Source organism: Saccopteryx leptura, chromosome 10 (assembly GCF_036850995.1).
Source record: "Saccopteryx leptura isolate mSacLep1 chromosome 10, mSacLep1_pri_phased_curated, whole genome shotgun sequence".
NCBI classification, from domain to species: domain Eukaryota; kingdom Metazoa; phylum Chordata; class Mammalia; order Chiroptera; family Emballonuridae; genus Saccopteryx; species Saccopteryx leptura.
Window position 1 is genome coordinate 43,754,831 of NC_089512.1, and position 17,025 is coordinate 43,771,855.

Below are 17,025 nucleotides of genomic sequence, written 5' to 3' on the forward strand. Positions count from 1 at the left end.
ATTCAACCCCGCCGGGGTCGTGACCCACAGGTTGAGAACCGCTGCCTTAGAACTTAGAAGAAAGAAGAGGGCAATGAAAACATGCCTAGAGGAAGAGGAGGGAGAGGAAGAGAGGCCTTCATTCCCTTTTTATTTTATTTTTAAATATTTTTAGTGAGAGAGAGAGAGAGAGAGACAGGAAAGACAGGAACATTGATCTGTTCCTGTATGTGCCCTGACCAGGGATTGAACCGGCAACCTCTGTGCTTTGGGATGATGTTATAACCAACCGAGTTGTCCAGTCACACCTTTTTTCCCTTTTAAAAAATAATTGTTTTAATCAGATGCTTGAACTTTTTAATTAACATTTCTGACTTGTAGTGCTACTGACAAATGTCAGTAATTCCAGACTTGGTATGCAGTACAGATTCCAATCAAATTTGAGCTTGCCCAGAAATGAATTAAATGATATTGATTAGGATGCAGGTATCATAAAGGTTATGAAGTCCTATAAAATGTTATTAGTGAAGAATGAGAGATAACAGTTGAGAGGAGAGGGCTATGAGTTTAGTAATTCTTGGAAAGCACCCATGGTTTAGAGCTCAAATGGAAAGGCAAAGCCATAAAACTTTATGGAGACTATAAGATTTTCTCAATAAGACAGAAGAGTCAACTAAAAACAAGATGACAGTTTTGACCACATTAAAATTAATATTTATCTGAAGACATCACAAATACAATGAAAAGATAAACCAGGCACTTGGAAAATAAATACTGTATATAATAGGTAATTAGTGTCCTAAACAGGGCTGCCTCTTTTTTTCTTTAAGTGAGAGACAGAGAGAGGGACAGATAGGGACAAACAGGCAGGAAGGGAAAGATGAGAAGCATCAATTCTTCGTTGTGGCACCTTAGTTCATTGATTGGTTTTTTATATGTGCCTTGACTGGGGAGCTAAAGCAGAGTGATTGACCCCTTGTTCGAGCCAACGACCTTTGGGCTCAAGCCAGCGACCATGGGGTTATATCTATGATCCCACACTCAAGCCAGTGACCCTGTGCTTAAGCTAGTGACCTCGAGGTTTTGAACCTGGGTCCTCTGCGTTCCAGGCCAGCGCTCAGTCCACTGCTACACCTGGTCAGGCTAAACAGCACAAGCTGTGCAGTTACACAGGACCCATGCTTATTCATTTATTGATTGATTTTAGAGAGAGGAAAGAAGAGAGAGATAGACAAGACATTGATTTGATCTGTTCCTGTATTTGCCCTGAACAGGGATTGAAGCCACAGCCTTTGTACTTTAGGAGTGATGGTTATCCTGCCAGGGACCCATTCTTATTTTAGTGCTAAACTGTTATTTTCATGAAATTCTTAATTTTGAATAAGTGGCCCTCCTTTTTTAAAAACTATTATTATTACTTTGAGGGAGAGAAGGGGAGATAGGCAGACTCCTGCATATGCCCAGCAACCCCATCTGGGGCCAATGCTTAAGTACTGAGTTGTTTTTAGTGCCTGAGGCTGATGTACTCCAATGGAGCTATCCTTATCGCCTGGGGCCATGCTCAAACCAGTAGAGCCACTGGCTCTGGAGGGGAAGCTGGAGAGAAAGGGGAGGAGTGAGAAGCAGATGGTCGCTTCTCCTGTGTGCGCTGACTGGGTATTGAACCTGGGACTTACGTATACCTGGTGACGCTCTATCCACTGAGCCACCAGCCAGGGCCAGTCTTGCATTTTTTATATATATTACATTGGCCCTACAGTGTAGCCAGTCTTGGTCCTGAATATGTAAAACCTACTAATTAATAAGAAAAGGACAACCCAATAATGCCTAAAATCTGTGAACAAAAGAGTGTAGAAAGGAACATGTAATTAATAAACATGTGAAAAACCTTCAACCTAATCAGACAAATAAAACTGAATCACAATGTGATATCATTTTATGTGTTCTACAGTGTTGTCAGTTAAGAAATCTAACTTTACTAAGTATTGGAGAGGATATGTTATCAATTCATATACTGCCAGTGCATTGATTGGTAAAGTGGTAAAATTGGAAGACAATTTGGCATTTTTGGTAAAGTTGGGAATTTGCATGTTGTATAACCTACCAATTTCATGTCTAAGGTTTAAAGCATGCCCTAAAGAATTTCTTGTTCTGTTCACCTGAAGACTTGTGTAATAATATTGATAAAAGCAAAACCTATAAAACATCCAACTGTCTGTCAACAGGATTGTTAAATACATTGTGGCATATTTATATATATAATGAAATACTGTAGAGCAATGAAAATGTAATGTAAATACTGGGTGAAAAAATTCAAGTTTCTAAAAACTTCAAGCATCGTATCAAGCTGAAAAAGGGAGCAGGGGCCACAAACAAATATTATTATTTTTTAGTAAGAGGGACAAACAAGAAGGTAGAGAGATGAGAAACATCAGTTCTTTGCAGCACCTTAGTTGTTCATTGATTACTTTCTCATATGTACTTTGTCTGGGAGGTTGGTAAACCCATTGACCGAACCATTGACCCCTTGCTCAAGCTAGTGACCGACCTTGGTCTCAAACCAGTGACCTTGGGCTTCAACCCAGCAACCTTTGGGTTCAAGCTAGCCACCACTGGGTCATGTCTATGATCCCACACTCAAGCCAGCAACCCTGTGCTCAAGCTGGTGAGCCAGCACTCAAGCCAGGTGAGCCCATGGTGATCTCAGAGTTTTGAACCTGGGTCCTTTGTCTCAGGCCAGTGCTCTATCCACTGCACCATCGTTTGGTCAGGCCAAACAAAATATACTGCTCACAAAAATTAGGGGATATTTTATAGCTTCATATTCAGTGATGAAAGATCCCCGAATTTTTGTGAGAAGTATCTTATTTAGGGGATATATACATATGTGACAAAGTTATTTTTATTTATTTAATTTTATTCAGTGAGAGGAAGGGAGGCAGAGACAGATTCCTGCATGTTCCCTGACTGGGATCCACCTGGCAAGCCCACTAGGGGGCGATGCTGTACCCATCTAGGGCTATGCTTTGTTGCTCATCAACTGAGCTCTTATTAGCGCCTGAGGTGGAGGCTATGGAGCCGTCCTCAGTGCCCGGGCCAGCTTGCTCCAATCAAGCCATGGCTGCAGGAGTGGGGGGAGAGAGAGATAGAGAAATGAGAGGGGAAGGTGTGGAGAAGCACAGTCAGCCAGCCTATTATTCCTTTTTAAAAATAACTTTGTCGGCCCTGGCCAGTTTGCTCAGTGGTAGAGCATCGGCCCGACGTGTGGAAGTTCTCAGATTGATTTCCAGCCAGGGCACACAGGAGAGGCGTCCATCTGCTTCTCCAGGAATGATTTGAGAAGTACGAATAAAACTAGCTTATTATATAAAAAAGTTTCAAAAAAGAAAAGGTGATCTAAATGACATCATTTAGTTGCACAGGATGTCCACTTATGTTCCTTCTACTTCTGATGTTCTAGAATTTTTTTTTTAAAGAGAGGCAGACGGGAAGGGAGAGAGATGAGAAAGCATCAACTTACAGTTGCGTCATTTTAGTTGTTCTTCGATTGCCTCTCATATGTGCCTTTGGGGGGGGGGGGCTCAAGCTGAGCCAGTGACCCATTTTTCAAGCCAGTGACTTTGGGATCATGTTGATGATCCACCCTCAACTTGGCAGCCCTGCACTCAAGCTGCAAGCTTGCACTCAATCTGGTGACCTCAGGGTTTCAAACTTTGGACCTCAATGACCTGTGTCGACACACTATCCACTGTGCTACCACTGGTCATGCTGATGTTCTTTAATTTTAATATTGTGGTTTTTGAGTGTTCTGTATTTCTCTCATATTTAAAAATAGAGTCATGAGCAATTAGATGTTATAAATATAATAAAATTTATTTACTTTAAATTTTTCCCATTTAATCTTTTATCTTCAATTTTTTTTGTAGTGTATCTTCTAATCTGAAAAAGTCTTCCATGAAAACGTCACTTTTAAAAAATAAGTAATGCCATCTGTTTTCCTGAAAGATTGAAGTGGGGGCTTCCATTTCAAGGTAAGTATTCAATTTTGTATCTTTGATTACTTACATTATTTTTCCAGAGTTAAATATAGAAGGAAAATGTGAATATTGGTTAGAATCTATCTTTTAATTTATCTGGGGTGGGAGTAAGGGTTGGGGTGAGGGTTGGGGGAATCCTAAGCTTAGTTTTAACACAATCTGTGCTTAAGCTTATGTTTACCGTAGAGTTAACAGAGCTTCACAAAAGAGAGTGGAGGGGCCAGTAGTGTTGAAAGCTTCATAGAGAGGTTAATTGAAAACTACAGAAGCTGTATTTAATTTGGCAGTTAGGATGGAAGTGCTGGCTGCAGTAGGGCCCATTTCAGGACATTTGTGGCTGGAAATAAGCTTTCAGTGGAGGAAAGAATGAGAAAGGTGATAAATTGAATATTTCAGTTCTTTATTTATTAAAACATTGTGTAGTATGTACTTAGGATGCAGCAATCCTTTAGGTAAGCATTGAAGTTACAGTTCGTGTGACTATATATCCTCGTTTAAGGCTCTTGTAGATCAATTAATGCCCAACTTTTTTTTCCAACTTTGTGATATAATTGTCACATAACATTGTGTAATTACTCACATATTTTTAATGACCTTTTTTATTCTCAGCATACTAGTTTGGATGATAAATAACATGGTCAACCTTAGTTGTATTGTTAACAAGGACAGACATTCCCTGCCTGTGGTTATCTTGCCTGTTAGACTGGGGTTTTAGTCAGCAAATAGACATGAAATTAATTGGTTGATTACAGCATTGGTAAGTGCTGAAGAAATGAAATAATGACTACCTGAATGAGTAGAAGGATTGAAAGTCAGTGATATGTGAATTCATTTTGCAGGTTAGATTTCATAGGTAGATTTGGCAGGGAATATAGAAGAAAGAAGTCTTATAAATGAATCCAAGATTTTGAGTTCTAGTGGTTGGAAGTATGATGGTACCATGAACAGAAAAATAAGGAAACCATGAGGAAAGGGTTGTATTAGGGGGTAAAAGAGTGGGACTGTAACATGATGGCTTCTGTTAGACACATTTGGATTTTTGAGGTACAGGTAGAGCTTTGAGAATTATCTCCTTCAATGTGGATATATGAGACTGAAATTTAGGATAAGATAATTTATGCCATGAAATACAGAATTTGGAGTAATTCACCTAGTGTTTAAACTGTGGAAGTTGATAACATTTCCAGTATTTTAGCAGAGAGCAGAGAGAAAATGGTAAAGCACTGAACTTTAGGAAGTGTCTATTGTAGACACTTTTTAACAATAGGTGGCTGTTGTTAAAAAGAATCAGTAGCCCTGGCCAGATAGCTTGATGGGGTTAGACTTAGAGCATCATCCCAATGCACAGAGGTTGCCCATTCCATCCCTGGTAAGGGCACATACAAGAAGAAACAGATATCTCTCTCCCTCCCTCCCTCTCTCTCTCTCTCTCTCTCTCTCTCTCTCTCTCTGTCTCTGTCTCTGCCTTACTCTTTGTAAAATCAATAAATGAGAAAAAGTTTTAAATAAGAAAGGTATGAAGGAAACCAGAATTATGTAGTGTTTTTCTTTGAAGTGAAATAAAGAGATTTAATGAATGGCTTTTCAGAGGGATGAGATATTGTAGAAAAGGACTTTTGGCCCTGGCCAGTTGGCTCAGTATATAGAGCATTGGCCCAGTGTATACATGTCTGGGTTTAATTCCCGGTCAGGGCACACAAGAGAAGTGACCATCTACTTTTCTCTCCCTCGTTTTCTCCTGCAGCCATTGGCTCAGTTGATTTGAGTGTCTGCCCCAGATGCTGAGGATGATTGGGTTGGTCTGAGCGCCTCAGCCTGAGGTGCTAAAAATAGCTTGGTTGATTTGAGCGTTGGCCCCGTACTGATGCTGCCGGGTGGATTCTAGTTGGGGTGCATGCGGGAGTCAGTCTCACTATCTTCCCTCCTCTCACTTAAAAAAAAAAGGAAAAAGAAATATTAAGGATTTTAATACTCTAGTACTAAGAGAACAGATTGAGTAGACCAGGATGAATAGTAAGAGGTTAAGTAAATGGTTTTACAAAAATGTACAGCAGGAAGAGTAAAATAGAATGTTTTTCAAGAAGTTTGTACAGGAAATGAAGCAGTGATCACTAATGTGGCTAATTTCTAGAAATCAGCCACATAGGAAAAGATATTTTAGTGTTAGCACTTAGTATAAATATATTTTTAGGTAAAAGGGAGTGATCTATTAAAGTAGTTTAAACATGTAGAGTAACTTAAATAATAGAGTGATAATTGCCCAGAGAACATAAGATGTTTTGAGATCAAGGGCATGGGCAAAGAGTAGCAACTTTTCTGCTGAGAAACCAGACAGATAAATGCAAGAGACATTGAATCAAGGAACTTTTAGGCAAAGAGAAAGAAAACTAGAATTTTTATCCTATTTTTTAAATTTTGCGGTTCTCTATTAGGTGTATAATTAGTGGTGGGATTGATATCCTGGGTGAAGATAATATTTAGGAAAAACATTGCAATTACCAAATTACTGAATATTTATTGAACATCTTTTTGTACTAGGCATTCTTTTTTTTTTTTTTTTTTTTTTAACAGAGACAGAGAGAGAGTTAGAGAGAGGGATAGATAGGGACAGACAGGAACAGAGAGAAATGAGAAGCATCAATCATCAGTTTTTTGTGGCGACACCTTAGTTGTTCATTGACTGCTTTCTCATATATGCGTTGACCACGGGCCTTCAGCAGACTGAGTAACCCCTTTCTTGAGCCAGCAACGTTGGGTCCAAGCTGGTGAGCTTTTGCTCAAACCAGATGAGCCCACATTCAAGTTGGCGACCTCGGGGTCTCGAACCTGGGTCATTCTGCATCCCAGTCCGACGCTCTATCCACTGTGCCACCGCCTGGTCAGGCTATACCAGGCATTCTTAATAGACTAGATCTGGTTCTTATAGAGGCAGTCATTGAAATGTGATCTGAATAGAATTAAAACAAAGCAGTTGATAGATTGACTGAGTGACTACTTCTGGGTGAGGTGACATTAAGGCAGGGGTCGGGAACCTATGGCTCGTGAGCCAGATGTGGCTCTTTTGATGGCTGCATCTGGCTCGCAGACAAATCTTTAATAAAAAAAAATAGCGTTAAAAAGATAAAACATTCTCATGTATTACAATCCATTCATGTTCATGGTTGCGGGTGGCTGGAGCCAATCACAGCTGTCCTCTGGGGCAACACCAAATTTTTATTGGATAATAATGCGTAACTTACATGGGTTGTTGTATGGCTCTCATTTTAAAATATGTGGCGTTCATGGCTCTCTCAGCCAAAAAGATTCCTGACCCCTGTATTAAGGTAAGGTGTGAAACACAAGAATTCAGTCACTTGAAAATCAGGTTAGGCCCTGGCTGGTTGACTAAGCGGATGGAGCATCTGCCCAGCGTGTGAACATCCCAGGTTCGATCCCTGGTCAGAGCTCATGTGAGAAAGCTACCATCGGCCCTGGCCGGTTGGCTCAGCGGTAGAGCGTCGGCCTGGCGTGTGGGGGACCCGGGTTCGATTCCCGGCCAGGGCACATAGGAGAAGCGCCCATTTGCTTCTCCACCCCCGCCCCCTCCTTCCTCTCTGTCTCTCTCTTCCCCTCCCGCAGCCAAGGCTCCATTGGAGCAAAGATGGCCCGGGCGCTGGGGATGGCTCCTTGGCCTCTGCCCCAGGCGCTAAAGTGGCTCTGGTCGTGGCAGAGCGACCCCCCGGAGGGGCAGAGCATCGCCCCCTGGTGGGCAGAGCGTCGCCCCTGGTGGGCGTGCCAGGTGGATCCCGGTCGGGCGCATGCGGGAGTCTGTCTGACTGTCTCTCCCCGTTTCCAGCTTCAGAAAATTAAAAAAAAAAAAAAAAAAAAAAAAAGAAAGCTACCATCTGTTTCTTTTCCCCTCCCTCTGCCCCTTCTCTCTCTCTTCCTCTCTCTCAGCCAGTGGCTCATTTGGTCGGAGCATCGGCCTCAACCACTGAGCATGACTTGGATGATTCAAGAGCATCAGCCCCAGATGGGGGTTGCTGAGTGGATCTTGGTATGGGCGCGTGCAGGAGTCTGTCTCTCTAATGCCCCTCCTCTCACTTAAAAAAAAAATCAGAAAAAAGAAAATCAAGCTAGTGTAAAACCCTCAAGGTGGAGACGAGCTTGGTGAGCTTGAGGAATGGAAAGAAGTCCAGGGCTCTGGAACAAAGTGTATGAGCACCATAGTGACATGAGATGTGGTTGAAGTAGACAGGGCCAGCCTATGTTGATCTCTGTGGCTATGGTTAGGAGTTTAGATTGAAGGAAGTCTAAGGAAGGTTTTAAGCAGAAAGCCATTTAATACATTATTTTAAAGATTCCTCTGGCTGCTTTATTGAGGATGAATATAGAAGTAGCAGGGAAGCAGAAGGGTCAGGAAGAGGCTGTTGGATTTGGTCAGAGCAGAGATGATGGTGGAGAAAGTTAGTATCACTGGGATAAAATAGAAAGGATTGTTGAGCAACAGTAAAGGCTCAGTTTGACATGCATGATGTGGTAGGCAGTATGAATTTAGCCAGCATAACCTATTAGAAGAAAATGAGAAATTTGACAGTGTTGGTTGAAATAACTGTCTGTGGGCTGCAGGGTTGGTAAAAAAGGGAACACATTAAGGGACTGGATAAGCGTGGAGTAATATACCAAGAATTGTGCTAGGGTCACAACAATAAACAAAAACAAGTCCCTTTCTCATGGAATGGGTATTCTAATGAGGTGCAAAAGATAAACAGTAAGTAAAAATATACTATGTTATGTAGTGATGAGTATTATAAGAAAAATATATTAGGGAAAGGCAGGTATTGATGGTAGGGTAGGCTTACTATTTTTCAAAGTGTAGTTAGGGAATCCTTCTCTGATTAAGTGATATTTGAGTTCATAGCTCTAAGTGAAGTCAGGGTGCAGGTCAGGTAGATATTTGGGTTTGGAGAGGCGGGGCAGCATTCCAGGCTGAAGGGACTTAAATATAGAGGCTCTGAGGTTGAACTGTGATACATTCTAGGAGCAGTGAGAGGGCTGGTGTGGCTAGTATGGAACTAAAGAAGGAGCAGGTAGGAGAAGCTGATGTTGTGAAGGTAGAGGAGGCTTGAGTCAAGCTGTAGACCAGGACTTTGGGTTTTTTTCTGTGATGTGGGAGGAGTAAAAGGCAGTTATATGTGAGAGGTTTAACTTGTGGCCAGTGAACCAAGATGCCAGGTGTTTGAGGCATTTGAAGGTGATGATAAGAGAAGGGGATGTACAATAAAACCAATTTTTGCATACCACAGGGAGGTAGGAAGAGTGGAAAAGGTGATTATAGTCATGGTGGGCTTATAGTTCCTGATGAGTAAGTTTATTTGATTTTTAATTTTTATTATTGTATTTCTCTAAAAAAGAGAGAGGGAGGGAGAGATAGAAAGGGAGAGAGATGAGAAGCATCAACTCTTAGTTGTGTCACTTTAGTTGTTCATTGATTGCTTCTCATACTTCCTTGATGGGGGTTGGGGGGGCTCCAGCGGAGCCAGGGACTTCTTGCTTAAGCCAGCAACCCTGGGCTTCAAGCCAGTGATCTCTGTGCTCAAGCCAGCGACCATGGGATCATGTCAGTAACCCTGCTCAGGCCAGTGACCTCGTGCTCAAGCTGGCAAGCCTGTACTCAAGCTGGATGAACCTGTACTGAAGCTGGCGACCTTGTGGTTTTGAATCTGGGACATCAGTGTCCCAGGTTGATGCTCTATCAACTGTGCCACTTCCGGTCAGGCTGACTTGTTTTTTATTTTTAATTGTAAAATAAGTATAACAAAATTGACCATTTTAACAATTTTTATGAGTTCAACTCACTGGCATTAAATATATGCACAATGTTGTGTAATCACTGCTTTCCATCTTCATGACTTTTTTATCGTCCCAAACTGAAACTCTGTACCCATTAAACAATAACTCCCCATTGCCCTGTCACCTCCAATTCCAGATACCTTTCCACTATTCCAGTGATTTTCAACCACTGGTCTGTGGACTGGTGCTGGGCCGTGAAAGAGTTAACCATCCTGATGCTGTGTGAAGATTATAGACCCAGCGATTATAGATTCTGCACTATTCTAGTTTGTCTCTATGAATTTGCCTATACTAGATATCTTATCTAAGTAGAATCATACAATATTTATCTTTTTGTGGCTGGTTATTTCACTTAGCATAATGTTCTCAAGGTTCATCCGTGTTGCAGCATGTATCACAGTGTTCTTTTTAAGGTGAATAATATTCCATTGTATGTATAATATATACCACATTTTGTTTATCAGTCCATTCACTGATGGATATAAGATTTGTTTCCATCTTTTAAGTATTATTGATAATACTGCCATGAACATATATGTGCAAATACCGGTTTGAGTCCTTGCTTTGAATTCTTTTGGGTGTGTACCAGAAGTGGAATTCCTGGATCAAATAATAATTATGTGTTTAAATTTTCGAGAAACTGCTGTATTCTTTTCCATAGCAGTCGCACTATTTTACATTCCAATCAGTAATACACAAAGGTTACAGTTTCTCCATATTCTTTTTCTCCCCCCCCCCCCCCCCCCGAGACAGAGAGAGAGTCAGAGAGAGGGATAGATAGGACAGACAGGAACGGAGAGAGATGAGAAGCATCAATCACCAGTTTTTCATTAGGACACCTTAGTTAGTTGTTCATTGATTGCTTTCTCATATGTGCCTTGACCGTGAGCCCTCAGCAGACCGAGTAAGTAACCCCTTGCTCGAGCCAGCGACCCTAGGCCCAAGCTGATGAGCTTTGCTCAAACCAGATTAGCCTGTGCTCAAGCTGGCGACCTTGGGGGTCTCGAACCTGGGTCCTCTGCATCCCAGTCCGATGCTCTATCCACTGTGCCACCACCTGGTCAGGCAGCTTCTCCATATTTTTACCTGGATGTAGTTTGCCTTTGCTTTTGGCCAGCAGAGTGGCTCTACTGTAAGATCAGAACTGGTGAAGAAAGTTATCTTCTACTTAAATTTTAGTGAGAAACAGGAATTAAAATTCTGGGGCTTTAAAAAGAATGCGGTGCCAGGAACTTATGGTTACTATGTCTTTGTAACTTGGCTATGAAGTCTAATATATTAAGTACCTTCAGTTGACTCAGGAGAAAGCTATGTGTTTTGATTTCTAAGAAATAATAACTGTTATCTCTCAGGATTGGATAAAATGATTTAAATGGGCTAGAATGATTTTTTTTTCTCCGAAGAGTACATGCATTAACCTCTGAGATTGGAAATTTTATAAGTAGCTGGAGGAATTTTCATCTTCCTGTTGACTGACACATTATCTGTGTAACAGGTAGGAAAAGACAAGTCCTTGTTCAGATGTATAATAGACCAATGAAAGTTAAGAGAAAAGAAATGTTGGTGGGATTATAGCGTCTGCAGAGAGGTTTTAGAAAGTTTGCACCTTATTTGCTGTTGCCATCAAGATTTGGACATTTTGGCCTTGGCTGGGTAGCTCAGTTGGTTAGAGCATCATCCTGATGTTTACTTTTTTATTTTTTATTTTACTGATTTTACAGAGACAGGAGAGGGTGTTGGGAGAGCAAGAAGTATCAACTCATAGTTGCTTCATTTTAGTTGTTCATTGATTGCTTGTTGTATGTGCCTTGACCAGGCAAGCCCAGGGTTTCGAACTAGCAACCTCACCATTCCAGGTTGATGCTTTATCCAGTGCACCACCACAGGTCAGGCCCAATGTTTAAATTTTTATTTTTATTTATTTATTTATTTATTTTTGTTTAAATTTTTAAACATCATCCTGATACACCAAGGTTGAGGGTTTGATCCCTGGTCAGGGCACATAAAAGAATCAACCAATGAATGCATAAATAAGTGGAATAGCAAAGTGATGTATCTCTCTCCCTACCCCCTCTTTAATTACTGCCTCCCTCTTTAAAATCAGTCAAGAAAAAAGATTTGGAAATTTTGAAGTAAGTCATATTCATTGTCTTAATATTGTTATTAATGATAGTTTTTCTTGGTAAATTGTTTTAATTTAAAAAAGCTTTAGAAGCTTCTGATCATGTTATAGGACAGTGGTCCTCAACCCCTGGGCCGCGGACTGGTACTGGTCCGTGGGCCATTTGGTACCGGTTTGCAGAGAAAGAATAAATAACTTACATTATTTCCATTTTATTTATATTTAAGTCTGAACTATGTTTTATTTTTTAAAAAATGACCAGATTCCCTGTTACATCTGTAAGACTCTTGACACTTGTCTCAGTCACATGATATATTTATCTGTCCCACCCTAAAGGCCAGTCTGTGAAAATATTTTCTTTTTTTTTTTTTTTTTGTATTTTGTATTTTTCTGAAGCTGGAAATGGGGAGAGACAGTCAGACAGACTCCCGCATGCGCCCGACCGGGATCCACCCGGCACGCCCACCAGGGGCGAGCTCTGCCCACCAGGGGGCGATCGACCAGAGCCACTCTAGCGCCTGGGGCAGAGGCCAAGGAGCCATCCCCAGCGCCCAGGCCATCTTTGCTCCAATGGAGCCTCGGCTGCAGGAGGGGAAGAGAGAGACAGAGAGGAAGGAGAGGGGGAGGGATGGAGAAGCAGATGGGCGCTTCTCCTGTGTGCCCTGGCCGGGAATTGAACCCGGGACTTCTGCACGCCAGGCCGACGCTCTACCACTGAGCCAACTGGCCAGGGCCGAAAATATTTTCTGACATTAAACCGGTCTGTGGCCCCAAAAAGGTTGGGGACCACTGTTATAGGACACTATGGATAAATGGAATGGTTTATACTTGTTTTCTAGTTTTCACCAGTTCTTCCTCCTCCAGTTCTTTCTTTGCCCCAGGGTTCTTTTTCTTTAATTGCATTAGATGTTTATGCAGTTAGAAAAAAATATTCATAAAGATGATATTGTTGAGTGCCTTCTGTTTCTGGTCCTTTGTTAACATGCTTTTTGCTTTTTGCTTAGAAAATAACTGTGGTCAGCTTGTCATATAGCCTGTCATAGACAGTAAAGATATTGTGAAAGAACTTCTGGCTATCTGTGTAGTATGACCTTTCAAAATTGTTTTCTTTGCTGCAAGCATCTCATTTAGCCTTTTGACTGCCACATGACAGAGGAAGTAGTATTTAAAGGGCAATTTAAATGACTGCCTTGTTGATCTCAATACAGCTTTCTAATATAAGAGCATTTAAAACAGTACATATGTTATTAAATATCATTGTTTTGTTTATGTAGAGGATTACCTAGTTTTATGTATAATACTCAGTATATTTTATGTGTAAGTTTATGAAATTTGTATTTAAAATTTAAATAGGGTAACATTTATGTTATATACTTTGAGAAAAGATCTAGATTTTTATTCAAAGTATTAGGAAGATATGTCCATGAGCACAGATCCATTATTTTTGTGGGCAGAAATTTTAAAGCAGTTTTGGAGGTGTTTCTCTGTTCTTCCTGAACAGTCAAGAGAGGCTTCTTTAAAACTGTGAGAGGGACCTGGAGAACATAAGTAAGCACCAGCTTGATTTTTAAACTTTAATCTTTATTTTTCAGTGGTTATATAGCTCTATAATGCATGTATTTGTTTATTCTTTGTTCAGGAAATAGTGGGAACTTGTATCAGGCACTGTGGCACACTGAAGATGAAAGAGTCTGTCTCTGTCATTCAGGAACTCACTATCTAGATATTATTAGCACAGTGGCAGTAATAGGGTTTAACAGGATCACAACTTTTTGTTCTAGGTGTTAATGTCACTTCCCTTCTAGAATCTGGAAGTACATGCAGAGGTTATAAGGAGAAACAGTAGGACAATGAAGATGGTCAGGATTCTTAAGCGAGAACAGTGCTGGCAGGAGACAGGAAAAATCTGTAGCTTAGGTTTGATTCTCACCAACACTGAGGTCATAGGCAGAGCAGAATGGGAATGGATTTCCCATCAAATGGATTCTCCCTGCCAGGTATTGCCTAGGGTCTTTACATACATTATTGCTATTAATCCATTTAAAAAAGTTGTGAAATTTAGCATATATGCAAAAGAGCACATAAAAACTTAAATTTATAACTTGAAGAACAATAAAAATTAAAATAAAACCTCTATGCGTAACAGCCAAGCCAATCATATGTGCCTTCCTCTATCATATTTTCCTCCTCCTCCTGAAGATACATTTTGCTGAATTATTTATAATTTTACCACCTACATTTATATCTCTGAACAATGTTTAACTTTGTATTTATGCTTGAGTATTCGGAATAATGTTGTATATAGTTTTGCTTGTTTCTCTTAACATTGTAAGATTCATTTATGGTGATGTATGAAGCTGTTTTTTTTTGTTTTGTTTTTAATTTTATTTATTTTTTACAGAGAGAGGGATAGACAGGGACAGACAGACAGGAATGGAGAGAGATGAGAAGCATCAATCATTAGTTTTTCGTTGCGTGTTGCAACACCTTAGTTGTTCATTGATTGCTTTCTCATATGTGCCTTGACCGCAGGCCTTCAGTATACCGAGTAACCTCTTGCTGGAGCCAGGGATCTTGGGTTCAAGCTGGTGGGCTTTTGCTCAAACCAAATGAGCCCGCGTTCAAGCTGGCGACCTCGGGATCTTGAACCTGGGTCCTCTGCATCCCAGTCCGACGCTCTATCCACTGCGCCACTGCCTAGTCAGGCTGTAGCTGTTTTTTAAATTAATTTTCCATATTGTAAAATATTCAGCAGTTTATTGATCAATTGATTAATATACATTTAGGTTATATCTAGCTTTTGATATGAAGAAAAGTTGAGGTGCTGGCTGGTTTACCCAGTGAATAGAGTGTTGGCCCAGCATGTGGACTTCCCAGGTTCCATCCCAGGTCAGGGCACACATGAGAAGCGACCATCTGCTTCTATTCCCCTCCATCTCCCCCTTCTCTCTCTCTTTCCCTCTCACAGCCAGTGGCTTGATTGGTTTGGGCGTTGGCTCCAGGCACTGAAGATAGCTCAGTAGGTCTTAGCATTGGCCTTAGGCTTTGAGGATAGCTCAGTAATTTGAGCATCAGCCCCAGATGGGGTTGCTGAGTGGATCCCGGTTGGAATGCATGCTGGAGTCTGTTTATCTTCCCTCCTCTCACTAAAATAAAAGAAAAGGAGAATTCTACATTGAATATTTATATATGTTTGACATTCTTGGATAAGGATTTTACTAGTATATAAACCTACTAATGTAATTTTTTTGTTTTGTTTTAATGAGATAGGAAGAGAGAGAGATGACAAGCATCAACTTGTGGTTGTGACACTTGAGTTCACTGATTGCTTTCTCATACGTGCCTTGACTGGGGGCTCTAGCTGAGCATGTGACCCCTTGCTCAAGCCAGTGACCTTGGAGTTCAAACCAGTGACCATAGGATCAAGTAAATGATCCTAATCTCAAGTCAGAAACCCCATGCTCAATCTAGGGAGCCTGTGCTCATGCCAGTGACCTTGGGGTTTTTACCTGGGTCCTCAGCGTCCCTGGTTCATGCTCTATCTACTGTGCTACCACCTGGTCAGGCGTAATTTTTGATGACAAAATTTTTGGAATAGATTGAATTGGTTTATTCTTCTACCAGCTGCAATCTATGAAACATAGTATTATAGTTTTAATTTACATTTTTGGTGACTAATGAAGTTGAACATTTTGTCTTCATATGTTTATGGGCCTTTTTGGTTCCTATGAAATTTCTGTTTATTATTTTGCTCCGTTTCAGTTGGGTTTGTATCCTCTTTTTAAAAAAAAAAAATTATTGTTTTTAGATAGAGAAAGAGAGAGAGAGAAACATCAGTTTGTTGTTCCATTTATTTATGCATTCATTGGTTGATTCTTGTATGTGCCCTGACCAGGGAATGAGCCTGCAACCTTGGTGTATTGGGACAATGTTCTAACCTACTGAGCTACCTGGCTGGGGCTGGGTTTGTGTTGTTTACATATTCATTTTCTCACTATAATTTATAAAAATTATTTGATCAGTTTTTATTTATCTGTTTAACATTCTTCATTAAATTTCCTCTTGGTTTTTGCATTAAGAGCATGACTATGGCCCTGATGGCGAACCTATGACACACGTGTCAGCACTGACATGAGTAGCCATTTTCGATGACACACAGCCACATGCGGCCGCATACCAGAGAAGTATGGGGCCGCATGCAGAGAAGGACGTTTCATCCTCAGCTCCTGCACAGCCAGGTGCAGTAGCCGAGGATAAAACATTTGCTGTAGTGTAGACACTCTGTGCAGGAGGTCTGTAGGCCAAAAGAACAGAACTCCGGCACAGAGCATCTAGTTCTGGGACTTCCAGTTAGGCCATTAGGGGATCTTTGACCTCACTTCCGGCCAGCGGAACAGGGAGCAGCAGAATGCCCAGGGGGGGGGTGTGTGCATCTCCGGGGGCCCTGTGATTGCCATCATCCAATCTACTATTCTGGGGTGTTGTGGATTTCTAATTGACCATCATTACTGAGATAAGTGAGGGAGAGGCTGGGAGAGGCGAGGGCCTGTGCTATGGGTACCATTTCTCGCCATTAGAAATAGCTGCAGCCATCTTCTTTATTATATGCGGCTTAAGTGTCTGTTTGTCGCCGATAGCTTATTGGTTGCTTGTGTAACTGTACTAGCCAATGGGGTAAAGTTGCCACGGCTGAATGCAAATTGAGCAGGTCAGGGGGAAGGTGAACATTTTTGTTTGCATTGGCAATCATCTGTTTTACATAAAAACTACGTCTTAACGTAATTTCTTTTAAGAATGCCTCCTAAAAAATACAGCACTGAAGAGGAGAGAAAAGGAGCTAAACCTGCACAAAAACGGCTTTCTCGACAAAAAGAAACCACTGAGCAGAGAAAGACAGGCTTGCTTCAGTCGCAGAGCAAATGCATCTTTCTGGGCAAAATGAGACTGATGAGCATAGAGAAACAAGGCTTGCCTCAGATGCAAGACAAAAAGCCTGTCTCGACAAAATGAGTCCCTTGAACAAAGGCAGGAGAGAAATGCAAAAAAAACGACAGA

The 17,025-nt window shown here is 41.1% G+C and overlaps 1 protein-coding gene across 4 annotated transcripts in view; it reads left to right on the top strand.

Moving 5' to 3' along the window:
* Window positions 1–17,025, top strand: part of PIK3CB (phosphatidylinositol-4,5-bisphosphate 3-kinase catalytic subunit beta) — a 213,666-nt gene that overhangs the window by 54,908 nt on the left and 141,733 nt on the right. For all 4 annotated transcript variants that reach the window (XM_066352040.1, XM_066352039.1, XM_066352043.1 and 1 more), the window contains exon 2: window positions 3,906–4,010. The gene's annotated coding sequence lies outside the window, so the exon portion shown is untranslated. The remainder of the gene's footprint in view (window positions 1–3,905; window positions 4,011–17,025) is intronic.